Source organism: Eretmochelys imbricata, chromosome 20 (genome assembly GCF_965152235.1).
Source record: "Eretmochelys imbricata isolate rEreImb1 chromosome 20, rEreImb1.hap1, whole genome shotgun sequence".
NCBI lineage: Eukaryota > Metazoa > Chordata > Testudines > Cheloniidae > Eretmochelys > Eretmochelys imbricata.
In genome coordinates, this window is record NC_135591.1 from 7,250,232 (window position 1) to 7,266,665 (window position 16,434).

A 16,434-nucleotide genomic window follows, 5' to 3' on the forward strand; every position below is an offset into this window, starting at 1 on the left:
GCCCTGGTGCTTGCTCAGTGCCTGCCCCAATCCACACTTGCTGGGGACCCAATAGCTGGCTTGGGGGGACTCCTGGGGCTCCCTCCTGGTCCCTCTGGCACACGGACCAGAGGCAGAACAAGGCAGTAGGGGCAGGGGGACACAGGGAACTGTGGAGGTTCTGGGGCACGGCTGGGTGAGCCAGCACTGCACCAGCAGGGGGCGACCACAGGCCAGAGCAGAGCAGCCCCCAGGCCCTGGTCCAACAGTGAAAGGAGCAGCCACTGCCCCACCCTGCTCCCGGGTGCGGGGAGGCAGCGCTGGCCGGGTGACTCGGAGCCAGGCCGCCTGGGACCTGCAGCAGGGCTGGAGGGGGAGCTGGGGAGATCCCGCTCCCTGGGCCCTCAGCCACCCACCCCGCCCTGTCCCCTCCCTTCCCCCGCCCGTGAACAGCAGCAGAGACCTCGGCCAGCCTTTGGCAATGCACTTCATTGGCCCAGGCACATGCCCGGCAGGGCAGTAGCCGGGGGCAGGGCCAGCACTGACTTTGTGATCATGGGCGGGGGGGCCTCAGAGCTGCGAACACACAAACTCTGCCCCCCCACCGAGGCCACTCCCTGTAAAGGAGGTCACTGCCTTTACCTGGGGTCACTCCTGCCAGCACAGCCCCACTGGCAGGCAAGAGGGAGGGGACCTCTAGGGCCCGTGGGATGCAGGGGGTGAGGCTTGGCACAGGGCTTGATCAGACCCAAGGGGGCTGGAGCTGGCTGCCTCAGATGGAGCTGGGGCTCCAGGTGCCCAGGGCATGGTTCTGATACCCAGGGAAAGGCAGTGGGGACGTGTCTGCCACTGGGCAGGGGCATTTGATCCAGGCCCATCAGGTGGCGAGCCCGCTCTGCCCTGCTGCTTGGGTGACCAGACAGCAAGTGTGAAAAATTGGGACAAGGGGTGGGGGGTAATAAGAGCCTAGAGAAGAAAAAGCTCCAAATATCAGGACTGTCCCTATAAAATCGGGACATCTGGTCACTCTACCTGCTGCTGACCAACCCTGGACGCGCCTCCTACGCAGTCCTGGCTCCACCCCCACTTACTTGGGCACTCTGACTGCAACTCCTGCTAGGACCCCTCCCCCCTTCGGGAGCCGAGGTCCCCACTGGGGGACAGGGCCAAGAGGCCAGGGTGCCAGGCTGTGATGGGAGGGGTGCAGGGAGCCAGGGCTGGGCCAGCACCCCAAGGCGGTGAATGGGGATGATATGGGGGCAGAAGGGGGGTTCTCTTTAATCCTTTGCAGACTGGACAGACACAGCCTGGGGCTCAGTGGCTGGATCACAACCCCCCCAAAGCCAGATGGTGGTAGCAGCCTCTGCGTGCCCCGCATCACTAGCGGAGGGCTGACAGGAGGGGGAGGGGGAGGTGCTGTGCTTTGGGTCCCAGGCAGGGGAGGTAGGAATGGCTGAAGCTGGTAGATAATGGAGCCAGACTCTGCCCCTACCCCATCGGGGGCAGGGTGGCCACAGGGCACAAAGGGTGACAGCCCTAGAGGCTGTGCCAGAGGGAGGGAGCCTGGCCTGCCCTCTGCCCTAACAGCCAAGGAGTTGTTCCCTCCCCCCTCCCCCCCCAAGAACTGACACCGCAGCCAGGAGTAGGGGAGAAGGTGCCTTGTTGAGAAGAGGAGGTGGAGCTGGGGACAGCGAGCTGGAGCTGTGGGGGGCAGAGTCTCTGGGGGGAGGAGGCTGCTTCTAGGCCTCCTCGGGGTCCAGCTGGTTGAGGGTTTGGATGTCATCCAGGAAGCGCTTGGGGGTCAGGATGTGACTGGAACCTGGGGGAGAGAGAGGTGGTTGGCAGCGGTGGGCACAGTGGGGCGGGTATGAGGCTGGCATCACCATCACCCCCATCCTTGCAGCTGGACCCTGCTCTAGTGCAGGAGGGGAGGGACTCTCTCCTACCCCCTGTTGTTGTACCAATAAAATAAAAACCAGCAGGATCTTATTAAAGGGAAAAGGCAAAATGCCACATTTATTGTAAATATAATAAAGAAATATAAAACTCACACTGTCCTATCGTTACTTATTCCTTACTTAATTATATATATATAGATATCTATATTCATTCATTCATTCATTCATACCAGTTCTGCACAGGGGTTTATAGTTACCAGCCTAGAGGTTGCTCGTGACAGGGTACTGGCAAGGTAACCTGTACACGAGAGTGGAGCCGAGTCCGTGTCAGATGCGCATCCGATGCTCCTGAAGGGTAGTGGCAGAATTGGAGACTCAAAGTTCTCAGTCCTTAGTGTCCATTTTTATAGGAATTTCTTCCTATGCCAGTCCGTGGAATTTGCTTTGTCATATTGTCAGTCATGACTGCTCCAGGACGGCTGTCAGGTGCTCATCAGCTTTCCTCATCCTTTGAATTGGTCGGGTGGATCCCAGTTTGCCCTCCGGTGGGGTTCTCTGGTTGTCTCCACCTGGCGTCTTCTTCGGCCAATCGATGTTAAATTCCTAGGCTGGCACTTCCCTGTTTAGTCAAAACCCACCATTCATTCACATACATTCCTTACTTTAATAAAAAAACACATTTCTCATTTCACCGAGTATTGTTATTTTATTTGAGACTCCCTGTCTCTTGACATTCCTTCGGTATTGCCTTTCTTTTATTATACAAAGGTGTTATTTATTTGAGACTCCCCGTTTTTTTAACATTCCTGATCCAAACTATAGAAGGTGGGAGTCTCTATGTGACATTTCTATGAGCGCCGCTCCAATTCGCGGTTCTTCATGGGTGTTTCAAGCAAGCATGTGAATCTCCATTACAAAGTATCCGTTTGCAAAGTAGAGCCAATTGAACATAAAGTGAAGTTAGTTAAAAGCATGTCAATCTCCATTACAAACAATGGAAAGCGCCAATACAGAGAAAGCAGAGTCAATTAAGACGTTTAGTTTTACAAGCGTCCATTTTAATAACAAGTGAGAAAGTATCAATTCAGAGTAAAATTGAGCAGTTTAGTTTTACAAGCGTCAATCTTAATAACAAGTGAGAAAGTATCAATTCAGAGTCAAATTGAGCAGTTTAGTTTTACAAGCGTCAATCTTAATAACAAGTGAGAAAGTATCAATTCAGAGTCAAATTGAGCAGTTTAGTTTTACAAGCGTCCATCTTAATAACAAGTGAGAAAGTATCAATTCAGAGTCAATATGAGCGGTTTAGTTTTACAAGCGTCCATCTTAATAACAAGTGAGAGAAAGTATCAATTTAGAGAAAGCAAAGCCAGTTGAGCGGTTTGCAAGGTACGGTTTGCAAGCTTTAATTCAGAATTGTAAATCAATATTGCAGATTTACAATTATGTCAAATAGAAGAATTATAAATGCAGATTTAATAAATATTATAAATCAATATTGCAGGTTTACAATTTCTTATGAACAGAATCACAAATATTGGAATATGCCTACACTGTGGCCTGGCACCGCACCCCTCGTGCCGCTGTACCCTGCACAGCCAGGCAAGAATCCACGCGCTGACAGTGTTCCTCACCCTTGGGTCTTCGAGGGGTGTGTGCAGGGGGTGAGCCATATCCCTATGGGAGTTACTGGGGGTGTCTGACTGGGCCCCCACACATGGTCCCTGGGCAATGAGTGGCCTGGGGAGCCAGCAGCCAGGAGATCAGGTGGCTAGATACAGGCCTTGTGGGACAAGCACATCTGTTCCCAGACCCCTGGGTGCGGGAGGACAGAGGGTAGCATGGGCCCCCTGTGGGTGCTGGGCAGGCAGTTTTAGGGTCTCCCCCGCCCAGGGGGTCCCAACTGTCCCTGACCTGGGCATTCCAGCCACCCTTCCCCCCAGGACTCGCCCTACTCACCGATCACCACTTCCCACTTGCCCCTGGTGGCCGGGGTCAATTCGTAGGCGCAGCGCATCTCAGACATGGACACCCCACCCAGCACGTAGATGATGAGGCGCGGGCCCGTCTGGTACTCAGTCGCTGGCTTGTTCTTGTGCCAATGCCCAAAGCGGGTGCTGGGGGGAGAGAGGGGCAGTGTGGATCCCAGGGGCTCGCTGAGGGAATGCCAGGTGTAGGGGTGGGCACTGCCCAAAGCGGGGGCTGGGGGGAGAGAGGGGCAGTGTGGATACTAGGGGCTCGCTGAGGGAATGCCGCATGGAAGGGCAGGGCCTGGAGGAGGATGGGAGGCAGGCCCTGCCCAAGGCAGTGGGACAGGAGTCCCAAAGCAGGCAGAAGGGAGGAGGGGAGGGTGGCACCTGCCCTGGGCTGGGGGTGCTGTCTAAAGCTTGTCCAGTCCCTTTCCTCTATCCTGGACCCTGGTGTGTTGAGGGACTGCTGGGGCGTGGGGGACATGGTAAGAGGGGTCCAGGGCTCCAGGCTCTTGGGCACCCCCTCCCCTGCAGAGGGCAGGGCCCTGGCCACGCACTCCCAGGCACAGAGGCTCCCACACCCTGGGGTGTGTGTGTCAGGGCTCTGCCCCCCACAGCCCAGCCAGGCTCAGCCTTACCTGACAGCAGCCTGGGAGCTGGTGGTAGGGACCGGGTCTGACACGAAGGGCCACAGACTCTTGTCCAGTTTGTCCTCAAGGATGTCCTGGCGGGGGAGGACAGATCAGCAGGGGCCAAGCAGCAGGAACCTCTGACCTGGTGGCCAAGCCAGGCCCCATTGGGGCGGAGGGGCTGAGATGGCTCCTCACTCAATGATTGACAGTCCCTGGGGGGGAGCAGCCTGGGGCCCACTTTCCAGGGTGGGGCATGGGGAGCCAGCAAAGAGCACGCTGACTCCTCCAGTGATGCCCCCAACTCCCCACATCCCCCTCAACTGCTCAGTGCCCTGCTGTGACCTCCTTACCCATCCACCGTTATGGGGAGGGCAGAGACCTCCTGCAGCCGGATCCAGGGCCCCTCACTTGGGGTGGGGGAGGCAGGGGGCTGCCCTCAGTGCCCCTTCCCTGCTGCGGGCAGATCCAGGCCCTGCCTCTTGGTCCATGAGGTGTGTCCCAGCCACGCAGGGGGCCCAGGCTATGATACATCCTAATGCCACATAATAGGGGCTTTTACATTAGTCCGCTGCTTTGACTTGTACAGGGAAGCTTAAGGCCTGCCAAGCTGCGGCTGGCGCAGAAGGGGGCGCCCCTGATTGGATTATGCATGGGACTGAGGTTACCGCAACTACCTGCCCCAAAATCCCACAGGAGGAACCATCACAATGCTGGAACAGGGGCCTGGGAGCCTCCCACCTCTGATCTGCCAGGGACAGGAGCTCTGGTCGGGGAGTTAATTCTTGGCCTGGAGGAGCCCCAAGCCAGTAGGTTGAAGGCAACTAAGTGTGCCCCCCACCCCCTTGAGGAGTGCCCCACAGGACTGGGTGATGAGGGGCTCAGCCCCCAGCAAGGGTGGGGGGAAGGAGTGACCATGTCACCTTTCACAAGCTAAGCAGGTTTGGGCCCAGGCAGTGCTTGGATAGGAGACCTCTAAGGAAAAGCCACTGGGTGCTGGGAGGTGCGAGTGAGTCAGCAGAGGGTGCTCTATGACCCCAGGGAGTGGGCGGGGGGCTCTGCAGGGGGTGCTCTCCCCGGTCAGTCAGTGACCAGTACTGTACTGCAGGAGTTCATCCTTTAGATGAACGTCACACAGCTGCTCCTCACTGGAGGTTAGGCCAAGGACCCTGCCAGCCATTCAGATTCGAGTGCCAGTCATGACAGTGTGCTGCCTGGATCCTCTGCACTTCCAGCCCCACACACTGATCACCTCCTGCCCTAGACTCTTGGGCAGCGCTGCTGGGCGGCTGTTAACAGCTGCCTGCCACTCCTTAGGAAGAATTCAGCCCTGGTGAGGAACCCCTGTATATACCGCCCATGCCCCACCCCAGAGCTGGCAGCATCTCAGCACCGGGTAAGACAACTCCCCTGCACTCGTGTCTATGATTTAAGACCCCTAAGGATGGCAGCAGGAGAGTACTCGCTGATGAGCCCCTCACATGGCTAGAGCCCTGCGCAGATACAAAAATGTGGATGTGCATCAGCCTGCAATCCACAAGCCGCCTTTTACCTGTATCCGCATCCACACCCACAGCAGCTAGCGAGGGTGGGGAAGGGGTCTTGCAGGGAAGAGGCAGTGTGGAGGGGGCAGGGTCTCGAGGAGAAGGGGCAGCTTGGAGGGGGCGGGGTCTGGAGAAGGGGCAGTGTGGGGGCGGGGTCTTGAGGAGAAGGGGCAGTGTGGAGGGGGTGGGGCCTGGGGGGGAAGGGGTTTCTCATCACGTGCCGCTCCTGGGGGGTCACGAGCGTACACGGCAGCAGCAGAGCATGTTGCATCACAGTGGGGTGGAGGGTGTTAGCCGACGGCCAAGGATGTTTGGTGAGGTGCCAGCTATGCCCGTTTATACCATCCGTGACTTTAACCGCTAGGACGCACTGTCCCTTCGCGGCGGGCAGCCCGGACTAGGCTGACGGATGCCCCAAGGTCCTAACCACCCGTGACTTTAACTGCTAGAGCTCAGAGCTCCTTCGCAGCGGGCAGTCAATACTGACTGACAGGTGCCCCAATGGCAGCACTAAGAGCCTCTCCACACCCGTGACTTTAACTGCTAGAGCTCAGAGCTCCTTCGCAGCGGGCAGCCAGGATTGACTGACAGGTGCCCCAAGAGTTTGCCCCGTGGAAGCGGCACAGCTCAACGCTAGGCTCTTAGTACTCTCACCTAATGGCCAGGCTTTAGAGCCAAAACGGCTGAGGTTCTTTAATTGTGTTGGCTGCTTTACAGTAAACCAGAGAAAACAAGTCAGGCTTATGCATAAATGGTTACCAAAATTTATTAAGCTAGATTCTAATCATATGGTTACAAAATTGCTAGTGCCTACTTATTTAAATATAGAGATGTTACACACACAAACAAGTTACAAAACTGAAGCCACAATCCCAAAGAAAGAAAACAAAGTATAGAGCTCTATTTCAAAATATGTGTACACTAAAGATAGGAGATCAGGTGTGGGTGCTTCTTACCCTCCTTGCATCTCTCGATTCCAGCGGTGCCAAGCCAGGATCGGTCACTCAATTCCGCGGAAAGACGAATAAGGGACAAGGCGTAGGGACCCTCTTAGCTGCAGAAGCCTTGGGAGGCTGTCACTTATCTGACCAGCAGATAGATAGTGAAAAGCACTCAAAAATCATGGTGCTGTAGGTCCCCTACTTATACCTCTGTACTCCTTTATTCTCTTTCTCCTTTCTTATGCCAAATTGAGGCTGGTCTGTCTGGGTGACGCCAGCTTTCGCAAGAGTAGTTTACACTTGCAAGGGAGAGAAACAATAAGTGTCGACTACTGGACATTTCTTTTATCAGGGTAAATATTTTCCCAACTAGGATGTTGGTGTGTGTGCATCACGCTAGTTAGTAGGGGCTAAAAGCCATGTCTGTCACAGGGCCTCTGCCTGCTGTGAGCTTAATCCTTGTATCTGCCCCCAGAGGCACACTGTAGCAGCACACCTGTGCTTTCACAGCTTCAAAGGCTGTGCTGGAATATATGTTAAGTGCCCTGTTCCGGCTTCCTCCTGTGTTTCCAGCAATGCTGGTCTGGGGGGGGGGGCTGGCTGTCTGGCTACAGAGGGGTGGGGTGCCAGGGCCTCACCCTCTCCAATCCCAAATCCTGCTGCTCAGGAGCTGGTGGGGACACTGGTGCTGCTCGAGCTGCTGGACAAGAAGCCGCGCGGTGGAGCGAGTGGGTGCCGGACAGCCCCAATTCCGACGTGTTGCCTAGCCACTGGCTGCGGGCCGGCGGCCCCGAGTGCCCTGCGTGCCCCGGGCTGCCTGAGCTGGATGCCGCGGGCCAGGCGCTGCTGAGGAGTAGAGCCCTGCACGGTTGTATCTGCAGCCAATCCACTATCCGCAGAAATGGGGCACGGATATGCAGGGCTCTACACATGGCTGACCCCAAACCACCCCCTTGGGCCCAGCCTGCCAGTTGTGACCCCAGTCCCCAAGGCCAGGAAGCAGATGGCCCGGTACCTCCATGATGTCCTTGAGCATGGGGATCCAGTGGGAGAGCTGGTAGCTGGACTCCAGCCGCGCCTTCCTCTTCGGTCGCAGCTGCCTGCTCTGGGGGAGGAAGGGAGAGGGGGTAAGAGGCAGCAGGGAGGAGGTGCGGGGTGGGAACGGGGGCAGACAGGGAGAGCGTGGCCTACCTGAGTCGCGCCAGCCAGGCTGGCAGGGGAGAGGCAGAGAAAACAGAATGGATCACTGAGTGAGAGAGAGAGAGAGAGAGACTGATGGGAGAACAGAGCTGCTTCCCCCCATTCGCCGCATGGCCACCCCAAGCAGTGGTCACCAGCTCCAGCTCGCTGGCGATCTGAGGTCCTGACTCCCAGTATCCTCTGCCAGGGCAGAAGAAGTCACCCCAGATGGGGAGTAACTCGGGGGTCACCCTCATATGGGGAGGGTGTCACCCCACTGTACAGGGACAGAGGCCACCTCTGTGCTGGGAGTAGGTCACTGCCATAGGGTGGCACCTCCAGGATGGCCTGGGCTCCCCTGTGCAGCACAGATCTGCCCCCTGGCATGAGTACAGCTGCTGGCCCCTGGCCCCAGTCCCTTACCCCAGGCGTGAGAGAGATGCCCAGGAACAGCATGTTGTGGATGATGTCTCTCTGCTGCTGGATGTTGGCATGCTGGATCAGCTTGGTGAGGTTCTCCTTGTCCACACCTGCACGGGGACAGACAGGTCAGCCCTAGCACCCCTGGGATGCACCCACAGCCCAGGCACACGAGTCCGTGGCCCCAGGAGTCCTAGTTCCCCGATCAAATCCTGAGATCCTGCTCTTCCCACCCCTCTCAGAGCTGGGGGTAAACCCAGGAGTCCTGGCTCCCAGGCCCCCTCTATCCCACTAGACCCCACTGCCCTCCCAGAGCTGAGCATAAAACCCAGGAGTCCTGGCTCCCAGCACCATCCGCTCTAACCCACTGAACCCCACACAGTTAATGATCGAATTTAGGTTCTTGCTGCTCCTCCCTCAACAGGTTCTCTTGGGTGCTGGGGTCAGGGGTCTCTCTAGTTCCCCCTGGCAGTGCAATGGGAGCCCCCGTCCCCCTGATCTGGGCTATTCCTATTCCTGCCTCTGCCACCTACTCCTGGCATGCTGCTCCATGCCTCAGTTTCCCCCCCTGTAACATGGGGATAGTGCTTTCACCTGTGACAGGGAGGCTTGGCAAGAGCCTCAGGAATATCCCTGGGGGGACTCAATGGGAGTCACAGCAGCAGGATGTGCACAGAGCAGGATTTTCCCTCCCCAGCGCCGCTATCAGCTCCTGAGAATAGCCCAGATCAGACTGGAGCTGCAGGCTGGAGCCAGCTCTGCTGCAGCAAGTAGCTCCGGTGGTTAACAAGCATGCTGTCAGTCTCTTCCCTGGGTAGATGGTTTGGGCAGCCAGGTGTGTGCCAGGCTCCCCTCTGGAGGCAGGCCTGTACTGCCAGCTGTGAGTTACAGAGCATCTGTGCCATGGCAGCCAGCTATCCCAGAGGGGGCCCCCCTGCCCGAGATTGGTAGCATTATCCCCCTTTTACAGATGTGGAAACTGAAGGGTAAATAGGGGAGGTGACCTGCCCAAGGTCACCCAGCTGGGAATAGAGCCCGGGTCGCCCGTCCCAGTCCAGGGCTCTATCCACTAGGCAACACTGTCTTGGTCGATGGGAAAGTAGAGAGGAATGGTGCAGTCATGGATCCACAGGGTCGGTGCCAGGGTCCCAGCTGTGGAAATCTCTGGGAGGAAGCCCTTTGCTGTGCCAGACCCCAACAAGTCTCTCTCTTCCTCCAGGACAGGCCACATGGCCTTCCCGCCTCCTGAGACTGAACCACTAGTCTTTACCCCGTGAGCCCTGCCCAGCGAGTCCAGCTGGGACAGATCCTGGTAGAGACCCGTCCACTCCGCAGGGCCCGACGCCCCTCTGCCCGGGTGACAGGGCCACTCACCCAGCGTTGTCAGAACAGTCGGGTTTCTTAGGCACCTGGACCCCAGCCTGGGCAGCCCAGCCCACTGAAGGTTAAAGCAAGAGGCCGTTCTGGTCAGCCCAGAGCCCGGCCGAGCTGCAGAGAAACCTGTTTTCAGCTCCGGGTCTCTCACTCAGGGCCTGTCTACATGTAAACCACTTCAGCTGCTCCGCTTCAGTGACACTGTCTTTCCCATACCCCCGAGCGACACAGTGGCACCGACCCAATTGCCTCGTGTAGACCAGGCCTCGGCCTGACCTTGGTCAGTTCTCAGACGAGAGCTCCCAGCTTCCCGCACTCATCCCCCAGCTCAAACCTTCCAACCCTGTGTTCTCGAGCTGGGGGCCCTGCTCCAATTCCCTGCTGGGAGCATCCAGCCAGGAGTCATTGGAGCTGGCACGGTCTTTCTGGCCCCCAGGCTGATCTGTGTTGGATTCTCTTCATTTCACCAAGACAGGGAGGTGACACCCCCCCCCCAACCCCGCATGGCTCTTACCTTCCCCGAGAATCCTTCCCCTTCACCCCCTGCCAGAGAAGCCAGGAAATATATAGGGAAACTGAGGCACGCATCAGATTCATAAAAGATATTACAAACATTCCCAGTTGGTCACATGTGCACAGTCTCCCAGCAACTCAGCAAAGGCTGGAAGCAAGAGCAGAGGCAACAGGAGAGAGAGATCTGGGCAGGCCTTGGATTTTACATCACTTTGCTTCTCCTAGGGGGGGCAAGAGCTAGTGGGTTTCCCGTGTGAGAATCCAGGGCAGGGTGGGTTTGCAGCTGCCCTCTGCTGGGGGTGGGACGGGGATGGCAGGAGCTAGGGGAAGCCCACAGGCCAGGGCTGACTTGTGGCTAAGGCTTGGGAGAGCTGGGTTCTATTCCTGCTCTGGCAGACTCCCTGTATGCCTCAGTTTCCCTTCTGTAACACAGGCTACCCTGCCTCCCCTGGGAGGCTGAATTCATTAGTGAGATTCTGATACCATGGTGATGGGTGTAGGAGCACACACAGACAGGAGTGTCCAGGTGTGGAAGAGGCTCTGTGTGCGAAGCTTAGTTCTGTGACCGAACTGCCCTGTTTATAAACAAAGAGATTATGCTGGGCACACACTTCCCCAGTTGGTGCCTCGGTTTCCCCATCTATACAGAGGGGATAAGGACACTAGCCTTTGTAGAGCACTTTGAGATCTGCCCACAGCCAGTGTTAGAGAAGGGCTGTGGCCATTAATCCAGCCACACAGGGAATGCTATTGTTCTGCCAACCCCTCAGGATCTCCAAGGGTGTCTAGACCCCACCCCTCCCCCCGCCAGGATCTCCGAGCAGGTTCTAAATCACTCCTCCTTCCTTCTACTTCTCATGTGCTCCCCCGCGGCTCTGTCCCATGGCAAGGGCGTGGCCAACACAGCTCGCTCACCTCTCCCATGCTCGGCTCGTATGCCTTGAACACCTTGAGTTTGGCCAGCACAGCGTGCGCCAAGTGGAAGTTATCTTCATGGTCCCTGCAGCAAAGACAAACCCTGTGGGTCAGAAACAGCTCCTCCCCCAGGGGCACATGCACTTCCTGTAGGAGGTAACCAGGTACCCTCGCCCTTTGGGCACACTCACTTCCTATAGGGGATAGCTGGGTACCCCTTCCCCTGGGCACACTCACTTCCTGTAGCGGATGGCTGGATACTCCTCCAGGGTTTCACACAATGTGGCAATCTGCTCTGCCAGCAGCTCCATCTGCTTGTTCTTTTCGAAAAAGCGGTAGGGGCTGAACCAGTTGTGGAAGCTCTATGGCCTGTCCAGGGAGTACACCTTGGGGACAGGGGAGAGCAGAGATCAGACCCCGGTGCCAACTGCTTGCAGCCAGGCCAGCTGTGCCCCATAGACGCGCTGTTGGATCAGGCCAGCCTGGTGGAGCTGTAGCGAGCCCCTAGTGAGGGAGAGATCCCTTTGCCAGTGTCACTCCTGTTGTGGTAGAGGGATAGCGAGCCAGAGATTCATGTACCAGCCTGGGATGAAGATGCCCCAGGTTCAGGTCCTTACTTGGCTGCAGACTCCCAGGTGCCCTCAATGTTGGGGGAGGGGGCTTGGCGACGCTTCTAGTCTGGCGAAAGCTCCAGCATAGCCACGGGCAAACCCGGCATCAAGGTGCGTCTGCCGCTGTCGCTTATTTCACTGGCTGAACAGAACGAGCCATTGGGACAAACGTGCTTGGACACCAATAAATAGTATCGGCCCATGAAGGGTTTGCTGGCGCAACGGGACGGGTGAGCCAGCAAAGCCTCCTGACGGACACTCAGCTTATAACAGCCAAAGCTTCTCTTGGCACAGCTGGCACCGGTACCCCAGATGAAATCAGCTAGAGTGGCAAAAGGACTGCTTTGCCAGCGTAACGGCACCTACCCAGGGGCTCTGCCACCACAGCTGCATCAGTTACAGGGGGGATTTTTTCTCTCATGTCCCCGTAACAAACCCACACCAAGAAAGCTTTTGTGTGTAGCCCAGGCTCATGTCTCTCTGTGCCTCAGTTTCCCCATCAATGCAATGGGGCTGACACCACAGTCCTGCCCCTCAGGGGCAGGAGGGGGGAAATCCACTGATGACACAAGGAGGGGATGGGGTGGTTGGGTAAAGGGCAGGCGTGTGGAGTATCGGGCTGTCTTGCAGGCCTAGTATAAACCATCAGTAAGAGCTGGTAAAGCCAGGGAGGCAGGGCCCTCCTCCCCCATACATCTCCTCCCCCATACATCTACCATCCCCACCAGGTGCAAGCCAGCGATTCCACGTCTCACAGGGTGTGAGCAGCCAGCTAGTCCCTGCTGCCCTGTGCTGGCATCAAACCCGGGGCCCTAGAAGGGAAAGGTTCCCCCGCCAAGCCACATGAAACAATAAGGGTGGAGTGTCATACGTCACCATCCGCCCCGCAGACCTGCTCCTCCAAAGCCTGGCCACCCCTCACCCGGCTCTCGTAAGGCAGGAAGGCCATGTTGATCTCCTTGAGGGTTTTGATGACCTTGGTGATCCGTGACTTCCTCAGCTCCTTGAACAGAGGCTCAGGACAGGCTGCAAGGCAGAGGCAGTGGGTGGGAGTGACAGGCACAGGGCTCAGGACCCCCAGCACAGCGCCAGCCCCCACGGACGGGGCCAGACCGGGCACAGCAGGGGCAGTAGTGCTGCACGCCTGTGGGGAACCTGGGCAAGCCAGCAGGGCCACCCAGGAGTCAACGATGAATCCAGCCCCCCCGAACCAGAGTCATGCCGGGTTCTCGCCTTCTGCAGCATCAGCAGCGAGGGGGAGCCACAATCTCTCCTACGCAGCCCCTGTCTCACACCCTGCCCTCAGCCCCCCCGCAGGGCTGAGTGACCGGAGTGTACAACATAGGATGATGCACAAGGAGGAACGGGGACTTGGGCTCCCCCTGCCGCTGTAATGGGGAGAAGCAGATCTGACCCTGACACACTGGGTATTCTGGTGCTGTCCCATCCCCCCACCGAGTTGGGACTGATGGAGCAATGCATGCTGGGAATGGTAGCCAGAGGCCGCCTTTCTGGGCACACGCTGCAGGTGTCTGTGAGCCGTGCTGGCTGGAGGCAGGCCCGTGGGGGAGAAGGGGGGGAAGGGATAGGTGGGGTCATTCGGTCTGGCCTGCTGGGGCTGCATCCCCTGCAGGAGGGCAGAGCATAATCAGGGTGCTGCGCACTGGCCTGCCGGCAGAGAGAGACGCCCCCACCCCCAGACTCCAGTGTGCCGCTGTCCAGGCTCCCAGCTGGGGGATCCCCCGACCCCCGATACTCAGGGCTGAGGAAGAAGACGTGAACTGCCTTGTAGTTGAAGGTGGGGGTGCCCTGGAAGTCATTGATCAAAGCCTGCACCGACTGCAAAGGGGGAAGAAAGGGGGTGTTAGCACCTGCCGAGGCCCCTCCCTGCTGCTCAAATGGCCCAGCCCATGCCCAGCCCCTGGGAACTCAGGGCCTAGCATGATGCCATCAGGAGGTGGGCTGGTTTTTACCCCCCTGGCTCTGGGCTCCCTCCCCACCTGGAGCAGGGCTTGTGCCCATGTGTCCGGGACATCCTTAGGGCCCAGTCATATCTCTCGCTGCCACAGAAGTGTCCATGCCCGGCCACAGATGGGGCCTGGCATTGCCTTGCTGCTGAACTAAGTGGGCTCTGAGCAGTGCCCAGGGAACAGCTGGCCGAGCAGCAATCCCAGGCAACTACCATCAGGGCCCCCTCCCTCCCCGGGCGCCATGCTGGTCACCTGCAGCTTCGCCATGCCAGCTAGCCTGGCAGGGTGTTTGGAACCTGTTCAGACCCCTCGACCAGCCATTGTGACAGGTGAGAACCTGGCTGCCCTGTCCCAAGCCCCAGGCCCCAGCTCGCAGTCCTCTCCTACAGCGCTCCCTCCGCGGGCAGCCCCTGCGGGTTCTGGGCTTCACCCTGCTCTGCCAGCGCCCCCTGCCCTGGTCTCCCTCCACTCACCTTGCTGCTGCAGATGCAGGAGCCTCCTCCCCAACAGCCCCTGCTCCCTGAGCCTCTGCCTCATCGAGTCTCCTTCGCTTTGAGTCTCAGCTGAGGTCGCCTCTCTCCGCCTGCTGCACCTGCCCATCCAATCCCCACAGGATTGCACTGCGGAGAGGTCTGGGGGACAGTCTGTGCCTCACATGGCAAAGAACATGAAGCCCAACTCCGGGGAAGCAGCCTCCTGGGGAGCCCCTACTGGCCCCATTCCCATCCTGACATTGTGCTGCGCACAGAGAAATGGAACGAGGGGAGTCTCCGTGTTCCCCTAGGAAAGCCCTGTAGGCCATTGGCCCAACATCTCCACCACCTTCCTGCCGTGCCGAATGCTCCCTCTGCCGCACCGGCCTAACCCGCTGCTCCACATCCCCCAGCCCAGTCCATGCCGGGGGCTCAATAACCTTCCTGGCCAATGGTGCATACTGCCCCCATGCTTGGCACTCTCCTGCTCCTCCTCCCACCCAGGCTGATTCACTGGTCCCAGTGGTCTGATCCGGTGTGTGTGTGCGGGGGAGATATGGGGCTAGCTGGACAAGCTGGGTCTGATCTAGCGCGGTGGGAAGGCAACATACCCAAGCCTAGCTGGGGACGGATGATGGGCTAGACAGAGCAGGGATCCCCACACAAATGCTCTAAGTGCACGTAGTCGGTGGAATGTGTCCACAGTACCGAGGCAACCGTCGACTTCCGGAGCATTGCACTGTGGGTGGCTATCCCACAGTTCCCGCAGTCTCCGCCGCCCATTTGAATTCTGGGTAGAAATCCCAGTGCCTGATGGGGCTAAAACATTGTCGCGGGTGGTTCTGGGTACATATCGTCAGGCCCCCGTTCCCTCCCTCCCTCCAGGAAAGCAAGGGCAGACAATCGTTTTGCGCCTTTTTTCTTGAGTTACCTGTGCAGACGCCATGCCACGGCAAGCATGGAGCCCACTCAGATCACTTTGGCAATTAGGAGCACATTAAACACCACACGCCTTATCCAGCAGTATATGCAGCACCAGAACCTGGCAAAGCGATACCGGACAAGTAGGCGACGTCAGCGTGGTGACATGAGTGATGAGGACATGGACACAGACTTCTCTCAAAGCACAGGCCCCGGCAATGTGGGCATCATGGTGCTAATGGGGCAGGTTCGTGCGGTAGAATGCTGATTCTGGGCCTGGGAAACAAGCACAGACTGGTGGGACCGCATAGTGTTGCAGGTCTGGGACGATTGCCAGAGGTTGCGAAACTTTCGCATGCGTAAGGGCACTTTCATGGAACTTTGTGACTTGCTTTCCCCTGCCCTGAGGCACAAGAATACCAAGATGAGAGCAGCCCTCACAGTTGAGAAGCAAATGGCAATAGCCCTGTGGAAGCTTGCAACGCCAGACAGCTACCGGTCAGTCGGGAATCAATTTGGAGTGGGCAAATCTACTGTGGGGGCTGCTGGGATGCAAGTAGCCAATGCAATCAAAGATCTGCTGATATCAAGGGTAGTGACCCTGGGAAATGTGCAGGTCATAGTGGATGGGTTTGCTGCAATGGGATTCCCTAACTGTGGTGGGGCCGTAGACGGAACCCATATCCCTATCTTGGCACCAGAGCACGAAGCGGGCGAGTACATAAACCGCAAGGGGTACTTTTCAATAGTGCTGCAAGCACTGGTGGATCACAAGGGATGTTTCACCAACACCAACGTGGGATGGCCGGGAAAGGTACATGACACTTGCATCTTCAGGAACTCTGGTCTGTTTCAAAAGCTGCAGGAAGGGACTTTATTCCCAGACCAAAAAATAACTGTTGGGGATGTTGAAATGCCTTTAGTTATCCTTGGGGACACAGCCTACCCCTTAATGCCATGGCTGATGAAGCCATACACAGGCAGCCTGGACAGTAGTCAGGAGCTGTTCAACTACAGGCTGAGCAAGTGCAGAATGGTGGTAGAATGTGCATTTGGACATTTAAAAGCGTGCTGGTGCGGTTTACTGACTCGGTTAG

The 16,434-nt window shown here is 57.6% G+C and overlaps 1 pseudogene; it reads right to left on the reverse strand.

Annotated features, from left to right (window-relative positions):
• Positions 1-1,718: 1,718 nt before the first annotated feature.
• Positions 1,719-14,210, reverse strand: LOC144277874 (syntaxin-binding protein 2-like; annotated as a pseudogene).
• Between the last annotated feature and the right edge of the window lie 2,224 nt (positions 14,211-16,434).